Source organism: Phyllostomus hastatus, unplaced genomic scaffold (assembly GCF_019186645.2).
Source record: "Phyllostomus hastatus isolate PE091 unplaced genomic scaffold, TTU_PhHast_1.1 phas_contig_38, whole genome shotgun sequence".
Classification (NCBI taxonomy): Eukaryota; Metazoa; Chordata; class Mammalia; order Chiroptera; family Phyllostomidae; genus Phyllostomus; species Phyllostomus hastatus.
The window spans coordinates 2571991-2581684 of NW_025333869.1; positions in this window are offsets into that span (position 1 = coordinate 2571991).

Here is a 9694-nt window from a genome sequence, read left to right on the forward strand (position 1 = left end):
AAGCCAAAGTCTAGGAATGTGGAAAGGCAAATATTTTTGAGATTTTGACATTTTTTCTGTTATGAAAATTACGGAGAATTCTGAGGCTATTCAATTTGAAATGGCCATATTACTCTGAAAACTGGGAAGTTTTTAAGTTTTATTCTTTAAGAAAGATGTACAGTATAACACCTTTTTCCAAATTTGGTCTTGTAGGGGAGGTACAAAATTTTTTCTATCCCTCTACATTTTTTCATCTGGTCTAATCAAATCTACTTGAGACAGATTAACAAAAGAAAATAACAAAACTGTAAAAACCAGTGGGGGTTGGGTTGGTGGAAGAAAATTCAGAGTTCTCAGGCATCTTTTCTTGGAGGGCCCCACACATTGACTTACTTAGACTCATTCTCTCTGGGCTTCAGCACCAGGCAGCACTTTGAAGGGCATCAGTGGCATACCAGGAGATATCGAAGTGCCAGCATCAGGGTGAGAGGTGGGGTACAGCTTCCTCCAGGAAAGAACTGTAACCAGCAGTCATTATTCCTTTTCTGAGCCATCCACCATACAGAGCCACAGTGAGGTGGCCCATGTCTAAGAATTCATCAACAAAGCTCACATGGTTAGCTCTACCTTGATGATTACCTAAGGCTGCACACCATCCAACTTACAGGCCCACCCAAACTGGTAACTGTGGCTTTACCATATTTACCTGGGCTAGGTGTAGCCTTCAGACCTTCCTAAAACTGCTCCAACAAGCAACAGCTGAGCCCAATCCCTGACCCTCTTGCTGAATGGCCCAAGATCCAGCACTAGAAATAGCCATCTACAGCTCACTTTATAGCTTATGCCAAGTGGCCCCAGATAGGGCACATGTGGTGGCTGACCCTGACATGTACCACCTGGGAACCCCCAACACCTGTGCAACCAGTAGACAGTTACATACCATGTTAAAGCACCAGCACCTCGTCACTTCCACAAGCCACGGAGGGAGGTGGTTGGTGGCTAGTGGTTACAGCCAGTAGGACTATAACCTGCTGAGAGCAATCAAGAATCAATTACAAGAGGAGGGAGTATTCAGCCCACATGGAGGACACACCTGGAGTATCCAGCTTGAGGGATAGGGGAGGTTGTGCTACTCAACCCTACAGGATACTTACTACATTAGCTCACACAACCAAGACATGCAGTCAAAGCAACTTTACCTAATATATAGAAAGAAACACAGGGAGGCTGCTGTAATGAGGAGACAAAGAAATAAGGCCTACATGAAAGAAGAGAACAACATTCCAGAAAAAGAACTAAATAAAATGGAAATAAGCAATTTATCTGATCCAGCATTTAAAACACTGGTTATAAGGATATTCCAGGAACTCCGTGTGTACTTCAACAGCATAAAATAATTCAAGCAGAAATGAAGGAGGTACTAGTTGAAACAAAGAAAATTTACAGGGAATCAACAGCAGAGTGGATGAAGGTGAGAAACATATCAATAATTTGGAACATAAGGAACCAAAAGACATTCAATCAGAACAGCAAAAATAAAAAAGAATGAAAAAAAAAGAGGATACTGTAAGGAGCCTCTGGGACAACTTCAAGCATTTCGACATTCATATCATACAGGTGCCAGAAGGGGAAGAGAAAGAGCAAGAAATTTGAAACCTGTTTGAAAAAAAAAACAACTGATTTTCTTAACTTGCTGGAGGAAATAGACATACAAGTCCAGGAAGCACATAGAGTCCCAAACAAGATGGATGGAAAGAGCACCACACCAAGACATATCATAATTAAACTACCAAAAATTAATGATAAAGAGAGAATCTTAAAAGCAGCAAGATAATAGGAGATAATTGCCTACAAAGGAGTTCCCATAACACTGTCAGCTGATTTCTCAAAAAAACTTTGTAGGCTAGAAGGGATTGGCAAGATGTATTCAAAGTGATGAAAACCAAGGAACTATAGCCTAGATTACTTAATCCAGCAAAGCTATCATTTAGAATGGAAGATCAGATAAAGTGCTTCCCAGACAAGGTAAAGCTTAAGGAGTTCATCACCACCTAACCATTAGTATATGAAATCTTAAAGGGACTTATTTAAGAAAAAGAAGATCAAAACTATGAACATTAAAATGGCAATAAATATGAGATCTATCCTGAAGGTACCAAGCCATGTAATATGATAGAGACATTTACTGGAGAAAATACAAGATACAATAAAGATTGTACATAAGACAATGATGCCTCAGTCCCCTTTAAAATAGGCATCTTTGGACCTCACATAGTTCTCCCAGTCACCATCAGCTGCCCCATTGTATTTCCTAAATCTCATCAACGGTCTGAAATCTCTTCTCTTTCAAAGACAATTTTAGTTTTGGGGAAAGCCAGAAGTCACAGGGTGCCAAATCACAACTGTAGCAGGGCTAAGTCACCTGGATGATTTGATGTTTGGCCCAAAACTCTGCAGGAGACGTAATGCATGAGTGGTCACATTGTCATGTTGAAGCTGCCCATCACTAGTTGCCTATAGCTGTAGCCTTTTGAAGCATCTGAGTAGTTTTCACAGAGGAATGTTCAAGCTTAACACAAAATTTGATACATATTTGTTGCTCTACTCACTCAGTCATTTTGAATGTGTCTGCCACAAAGTAGACATTCTCAGCCGTGTATATCACCCTCACTAGCTGGAACAGTGAAGTCATCATTGTTCAGCCATGTGCATTCCTGTCCTTTCTCTGTGGCTGCGAGGTTGCACTGATGTCACAGAAACCATTTTTGTTATGTTAATAGTGGCTGTACTTTTTCTGCTCTCATATATAACTATTAAGAATTGAATCTAAAAAAACAAACTAAGCAAAGAAGAAGAACAGAAACAGAATCATAGATGTGGAGAACATTGGGATGGTGGCCAGCTGGGAGAAGAGTCTGAGGGACTGTAGGTAAAGGTAAAGGGATTAGAAGTACAAATTGGTAGTTAAAAAATAAGCAGGGGGATGTTAAGAGCAAGTATAGGAGCTAGAGTTGCCAAAGAACTTATATGCATGCCCCATGTACATGAACAAAGGAGGAAGGATTGCCAGAGGGAGTGGGTGGTGCTGGGTGGAGGAGGAAAAAGGAGCAAAAATTGGAACAACTACAATAGCATAGTCAATAGAATACAGGGTCCAGCAGAAGTAAGGCCTCCTTGAATGTGGTTGGTAGAGTAACAATATGGGTGCAATAATTTATAGTTTTAATTTGAACATTTCACCTAAAATGCATATGGTGTGCTTCAGCATGATATTATGTTACAGAATTACATGCTTATAATTTTGTAATAAAAGATTTCATAATAAAAGGGGTGTTATTTTTGCTGACCCTGAATGGTTAAAAAAAGGCTATGTGGATAAACATTGCTTTTACATTGATGGGTACAGAATAGTTAACAATGAACATTTGCAGCCTATAGAGTTGGTATTTAAAGAACAAGACAATAATGAGGGGTTCTTGGGCTCTGGTGCCTGCATTGTGCCTTCCAGAGGTAGGAAAAGAAAATTACTCTGACATTTCAAAGGTATGTTATCCTACATTCATAAGAAGAGTGGACAAGCTCACTTAAGATAAAGACTAACTAACATCTTCTAAGGAAGCTGTAGGCCTCAGATATGACTACCCACTAGGACCTTCCCAGTTAGAAATTTTTGATCAGACTAGACCATCCTGTGTGGTTATTTTTAGTCACTCAACTTGTCAGGATTATTGAATAGTTCCTTCTTATTTATATCAGTATGAGGTCAGGCACCTAGGGTTGCATAGGGGAGGAGGTCACTGCAGGACAATAAAAAGATCAGATGCTCAGTGATATGCCCTGCTCTGTAGACAGGTGCCCTGTTCTGTAGACAGGTCATAAAAAGCAGATGGCCTACAGAGCAGATGCCCTGTTCTGTAGACAGGTCATAAAAAGTTATTTATGGTGATAACTATTATTATTAAAGGCACCAATTTATTTTTTTAATTAAGTGTATTGAGGTTACATTGGTTAATAACATTACATCAATTTCAAGTGTACAGCTTTATAATATGGCATCTGTATAGTCTATTGTGTGCTCACCACACAAAGTTTAGTATCTTTCCATCACCACATATTTGACCCCATTTACCCCCCTCATCCTCCCCTCACCCCCCACTGCCTCTGGTAACCATCATCCTGTTGTATGTCTATGAATGTGTGTTTTTTGTTTGTTTATTTGTTGCTCTTTATTTTATATTCCACATATCAGTGAAATGATATGATTTTTGTCTTTCTCTGTCTGACTTATTTCCCTTTGCATAGTACCCTCTAGATCTATCTATGCTGTGTCAAATAGTAGTATTTCATTCTTTTTATGGCTGCATAGTATTTCATTGTATGTGCACACCACAACATCTTTACCCAATCATCTGTTGAAGGTCTCTTAGGTTGTGTCCCTGTCCTGGCTATTGTGAATAATGCTGCAATGAACATAGGGGTACATGTATCTTAATAAGTAAGTGTTTTCAAATTTTCAGGTAGATACCCAGAAGAGGGATTGCTGGGTCATATTGTAGCTTTATTCTTAATTTTTTAAGGAATTTCCTACTGTCTACCACAATGGGATACACTAATTTAACACCAACAGTGTGAAGTTTCACTTTTCTCTATATCCTCCCAAATACTTATTTCTTGTCTTATTGATAATAACAATTCTGACAGATGTGAAGTGGTATCTCATTGTGGTTTCAATTTGCATATCATTTATAACTAGTGGTGTTAAATATCTTTTCATGTATCTGTTAGTCATCTTTACACCTTATTTTTTTGATTCTACAAATAAGTGAGATCATACAGTATTTGTCCTTTCTGACTTATTTAACTTAGCATAAAGCCATCAATGTATATCCATGCTGTCCATTTCTGCCATGAGCCCTGGGTAAGAATCAGTTAAGAGTTATTTCCCCATCACTGTCTTATTGAGCCTGTTAACACAGGCCCTGCTGGCCAACAGAGCAGACAATCCTGGTTGTCCTAGTTTTGCCCTGTATATGGGCTCCATCTGTACCTGGGCTCTTGAACAGTTGTTTTGAACAGAGATAATGTATGTGGCAGTTGTTTTTTGGAATGCATATTTCCTCTAATAGATTGTAGGCTCCTTAAAGACAGAGGCTCTGTCATTTCATCTTTGTTTTCTAAGCTCCTAGCACAGCATCTGGTACAACACATGCACTAAATGAATATGTGTTAAGTCAGGGCAATGAGTAGATGAGTCCTCACCATGATGAAATGGAGGAGTATTTACCTTTTTTATTTATGTTAAATGTCTTTGGCTCTTTCATTTATCTTCTTTGAGTTTACTCAAGCCCTGTTCACCTGTCTTCAAGGTACATGCCCCACTGAGTAAGTGGGTAGACAATTTATATTCTTTCCAGGGACAGCTTTTGAGTAAGGCAAATATCTTGTCTATGAAAATGTTTATTTTAAAGGTAACTTTTCTTCATGTTTTATATTTTATAACCCTGCTCTTTAGCAATGAATTCTATTTGTTTCTACTTTATGTATGTCTGCTACTTGCATTTAAAAACCCCATTACACTCTTTCTTAACTCTTTGTATAAAGTTCAAATGTGTTCACAACTTCAACTTTTTGCATTTTTCTTTTCACATTTTACTTGTTTCAACTTAGTATGGATTATATCCTGATAATTATTATTTTGAGAACTTAAGAACATTCTATAGGCACATTAACTACTTTGTATTTTATGAAGAGTTTTTTCCACAGGAAGTTTATTTATTATCAACAATTGCATGGAAAGGTCAGACATCTCTGTCAACACTATTAAAGTCAACATTATAACCAATAATTAAAATGTTCAGCAAAATGTTAGAAAAATTGATCTGGCAATGCATAAAGATTATGCACCACAATAAAGTGGTATTCATCCCAGGGATAGAAGGATGGTATAATATTTGCAAATCAAAAACCATAATACATTACATAAGCAAAATGAAAGACAAAAATCACATGATCATATCAATAGATAGTAAAAAGCACTTGATAATGTACAGCACTAATTTGTGATAAAAATAATCTGCAAAATGGGAATAGAGAGAGTGTACCTCAACATAATAAAGGCCATATATGAGAAATCTACAGTCAACAACATACTCAACAGGCGAAAACTAAAAGCTTTCCCACTAAGATCAGTTACAAGAAAAGGATGTCCAATTTCACTACTTTTACTCTGCATAGTATTGGACATTCTAGCCACAGTGATGAGAGAAGAAAAAAAAGGCATTCAAATAGGGAAGAAGAGAGTAAAACTGTCACTGTTTGCAGACATCATGAGAGTGTACATAGAAAACCCTATAGACACCACCAAAAAACTACTGAACCTAATAAGTGAATTTTGCAAAATGGTGGTCGGTGGTCTACAAAGTTGATTCAGAAATTGAAGGCATTTTTTGTACACCAACAATGAAATATCAGAAACTGAAACTAGGAAAAATATCCCATTTACTATAGCAACAAGAAAAATAAGGTACCTAGGGGTCAGGCATTGGTGGTTCAGTGGTAGAAAAATAAAGTACCTAGGAATAAACTTAACCAAGGAGGAAAAAGACTTTATTCAGGAAATGTATGGAACATACATTTCTTTCTGAGAGAAAGAAATTAAGGAAGATACAAACAAATGGAAGAATATAACATGTGCATGAATTGGAAGAATCGACATCATTAAAATGTCCATATTACCCAAAGCAATCTATAGAAATCATTGCAATCCCTATTAATATACCAATAACATATTTCACAGATTTAGAACAAATATTTCAAAAAATTATATGGAACAAAAAATAATCCTGAATAGCCACAGTAAAGAGGAGCAAGAGAAAGAGGAACAAAGTATGAGGGATCACAATACTTGATATCAAACTACACTACAAGGCCACTGTACTGGCATAAGAACACACATGTAGAAAAAATAGAGAACCCACAAATAAACCCATATCTCTATGGTCAATTAATATTTGCAAAGTAGAGAGAAGCATAAAATGGAGTAAAAATAGCCCCTTCAACAAATGGTACTGGGAAATCTGGAATAATACACGCAAAATATGAAACTAAACCCCAAATTACATAATACACCAGAATAAACTCAAAATGGATACAAGTCTTAAACATAAGCCTGACACCATAAAAATCCTAGAGAAAAACACAGGTGGTAAAATTTCAGATATCCCATGCAGCAATATTTTCACTGATACATCCTCTAAGGCAAGGAATATAAAGGAAAGAATAAACAAATGGGACTACATCAAAGTAAAAAGCTTCTGTCCAGCTAAATAAAACATCAGCAAAATAAATGGGAAACCAACCATAAGGGAAAATGACCAACCTCAGACAATAAATACCTCAGACAAGGGTTTGATCTCCAAAATATATAAATAGCTCACACAACTCCACACCAAGGAGACAAACAATTCAATTAAAAAATGGGCCAAAGACCTGAACAGACACTTCTCCAGGGAGGACACACAGAGGGCCAAGAGACACATGAAAAGATGCTCAACATCATCAGCTATCAGAGAGATGCAAATTAAAACCACAATGAGACACCACCTCACACTGGTTAGAATGGCCATCATAAAGAAGTCAACAAACAAAAAGTGCTGGTGAGAATGTGAAAAAATGGGAACCCTAGTGCAATGTTGGTGGAAATGCAGACTGGTGCAGCCACTGTGGAAAACAATATGGAATTTCCTCAAAAAACTAAAAATAGAACTGCCTTTTGACCTAGTAATTCCACTGCTGGGAGTATGCCCTAAGAATCCTGAAATGCCAATTCAAAAGAATTATGTACCTCTATGTTCATAATGGCACAATTTACAATAACAAAGTCCTGGAAACAGTCTAAGGGCCCATCAGTAAATGAGTGGCTCCAAAAACTGTGGTATGTTTACACAATGGGATGTTACACAGCAGAAAGGAAGAAGGAACTCCTACCTTTCATGACAGCATAGATGGAACTTGAGAGTATTATACTATATGAATAAGCAAGGCAGTGAAAGACAAATACCATATAATCTCACCTATAAGTGGAACCTAATAAACAAAACATACAAATGAGCACACAGAACCAGAAGCTTGGAACAAGGATCAGATTGACATGGACCAGAGGGGAAGTGAGAGAGTATTAGGGGAAAAAGAAGGGGAGGGTCCTGAGAAAAACACAATCGTAAATGATGCATGGACATGGACTACAGGATGGGGATTGATAGTGGGAAAGGGTGTAGGGGGGGGCAGGGAAGACCAACAGGGAAAATTGGCACAATTGTAATAGAACAATTAAACAAAGTAATAATAAAACTTTTTTCACTATAAGTAAATAAGTAAATAAATAAATAAATAAATAAACAACAAATTTCACACAACAAAATGGAATCTGAATATATTTTCTCTTGACCACTTCAGTAGTGTTTGGAAACTACATAAAACTTTATTCCTTGTGCACTTCTTTCCCAAAATGGTAATTTTTAAAGCCTATGCTTGGGAGTCTTGTTGGGGACCGCCCTGCCTGGTCTCAGGAAGCTGTAACCCCCAGTGACTTGGGCTGAGTGAAAGACCTCCAGACCAGAAGCCACTAAGAAGACAAAACTTATTTCCCTGGCATGGATGCTGCCTGTTCTAATACCTGGCTCCCTTGCATGATTGGCAGTCAAAGACTGGTAACAATTCTCTAAGAGAATGAATCTAAGACAGAAGCGATCACGTGGGAATGCTCGAAAGGAAGAGACTCAGGGCTGTGGATATGAAGGGGTGATGGACATCAACCCCTGCTCCCTCGGCTTTGTCAAAGCCTGAGTCCTTGTTCCTAGATGTGAGAAATCCAAGTCTCCTGGTTGCCTCTGTCTCCTGCCCTTCTCAGGCCTGAGGAAATTAGCAGGGGCAGTGCAGCCCAGACCAGAAACGGCAGACCCCTGGGTAATCAGGCCTGGGACATAGAATATGCAAGATCCTGTGAGATCTGCTTACTGGAGGATGTTATTAACTTGGAATTTAAAGGCACAGACAGGAAACCTTTGGAACCTGTAGTCTTTTCATATATTAAAACTCCAATCTCTGCCCAGAATTACAGCAGGAGTTCTGTCTGCACCTTTGTAAGTTGCCTACTTCTTTTGATCTTTTCTGCTAGACTGTGAATCCACAAACTAAGCCCATTTTCCCAATAAAAATCTGCTTGGGAGTGGAGATGAGGCGCTCTCCCCACTAGAGAGAGAGTGGCCATTCTGTTTTTACTTCCCCACAGAAACTGCTTATCTCTGTGTATGTCTTTCTAGTGTTTTGACAAGCCACCCGCAGCATTCCGTGCTCACTGCAGGCAGGTGAACACGCGTCAGTGACTGACCTCTCTCTTCATTTCTTAGGTCTAATCTTAATATCATGTCCTCAGAAAGGTCTTTTCTGACCGCCTTATCTGAAAGAAGTTATCTTTATTAAAGGATCTCATTTGTTCTTTGCTGGCAATTATCAGAATTAGTAACTATGAATCTGTTTTTGGTTTGTGTTCTGTAAGGTAGGAGAAGAGCATGCCATTATTTAATACCTGGAGCCTAGCAGTTAAAATAGATCTGTCAAATTAAATGAACCCAATAAAAATGCACTGATTGGTTAAATGGATGTTCATAAAATTTCAAAGGCCGAATACTTTTGTTCCTAAAAAAAATTATTC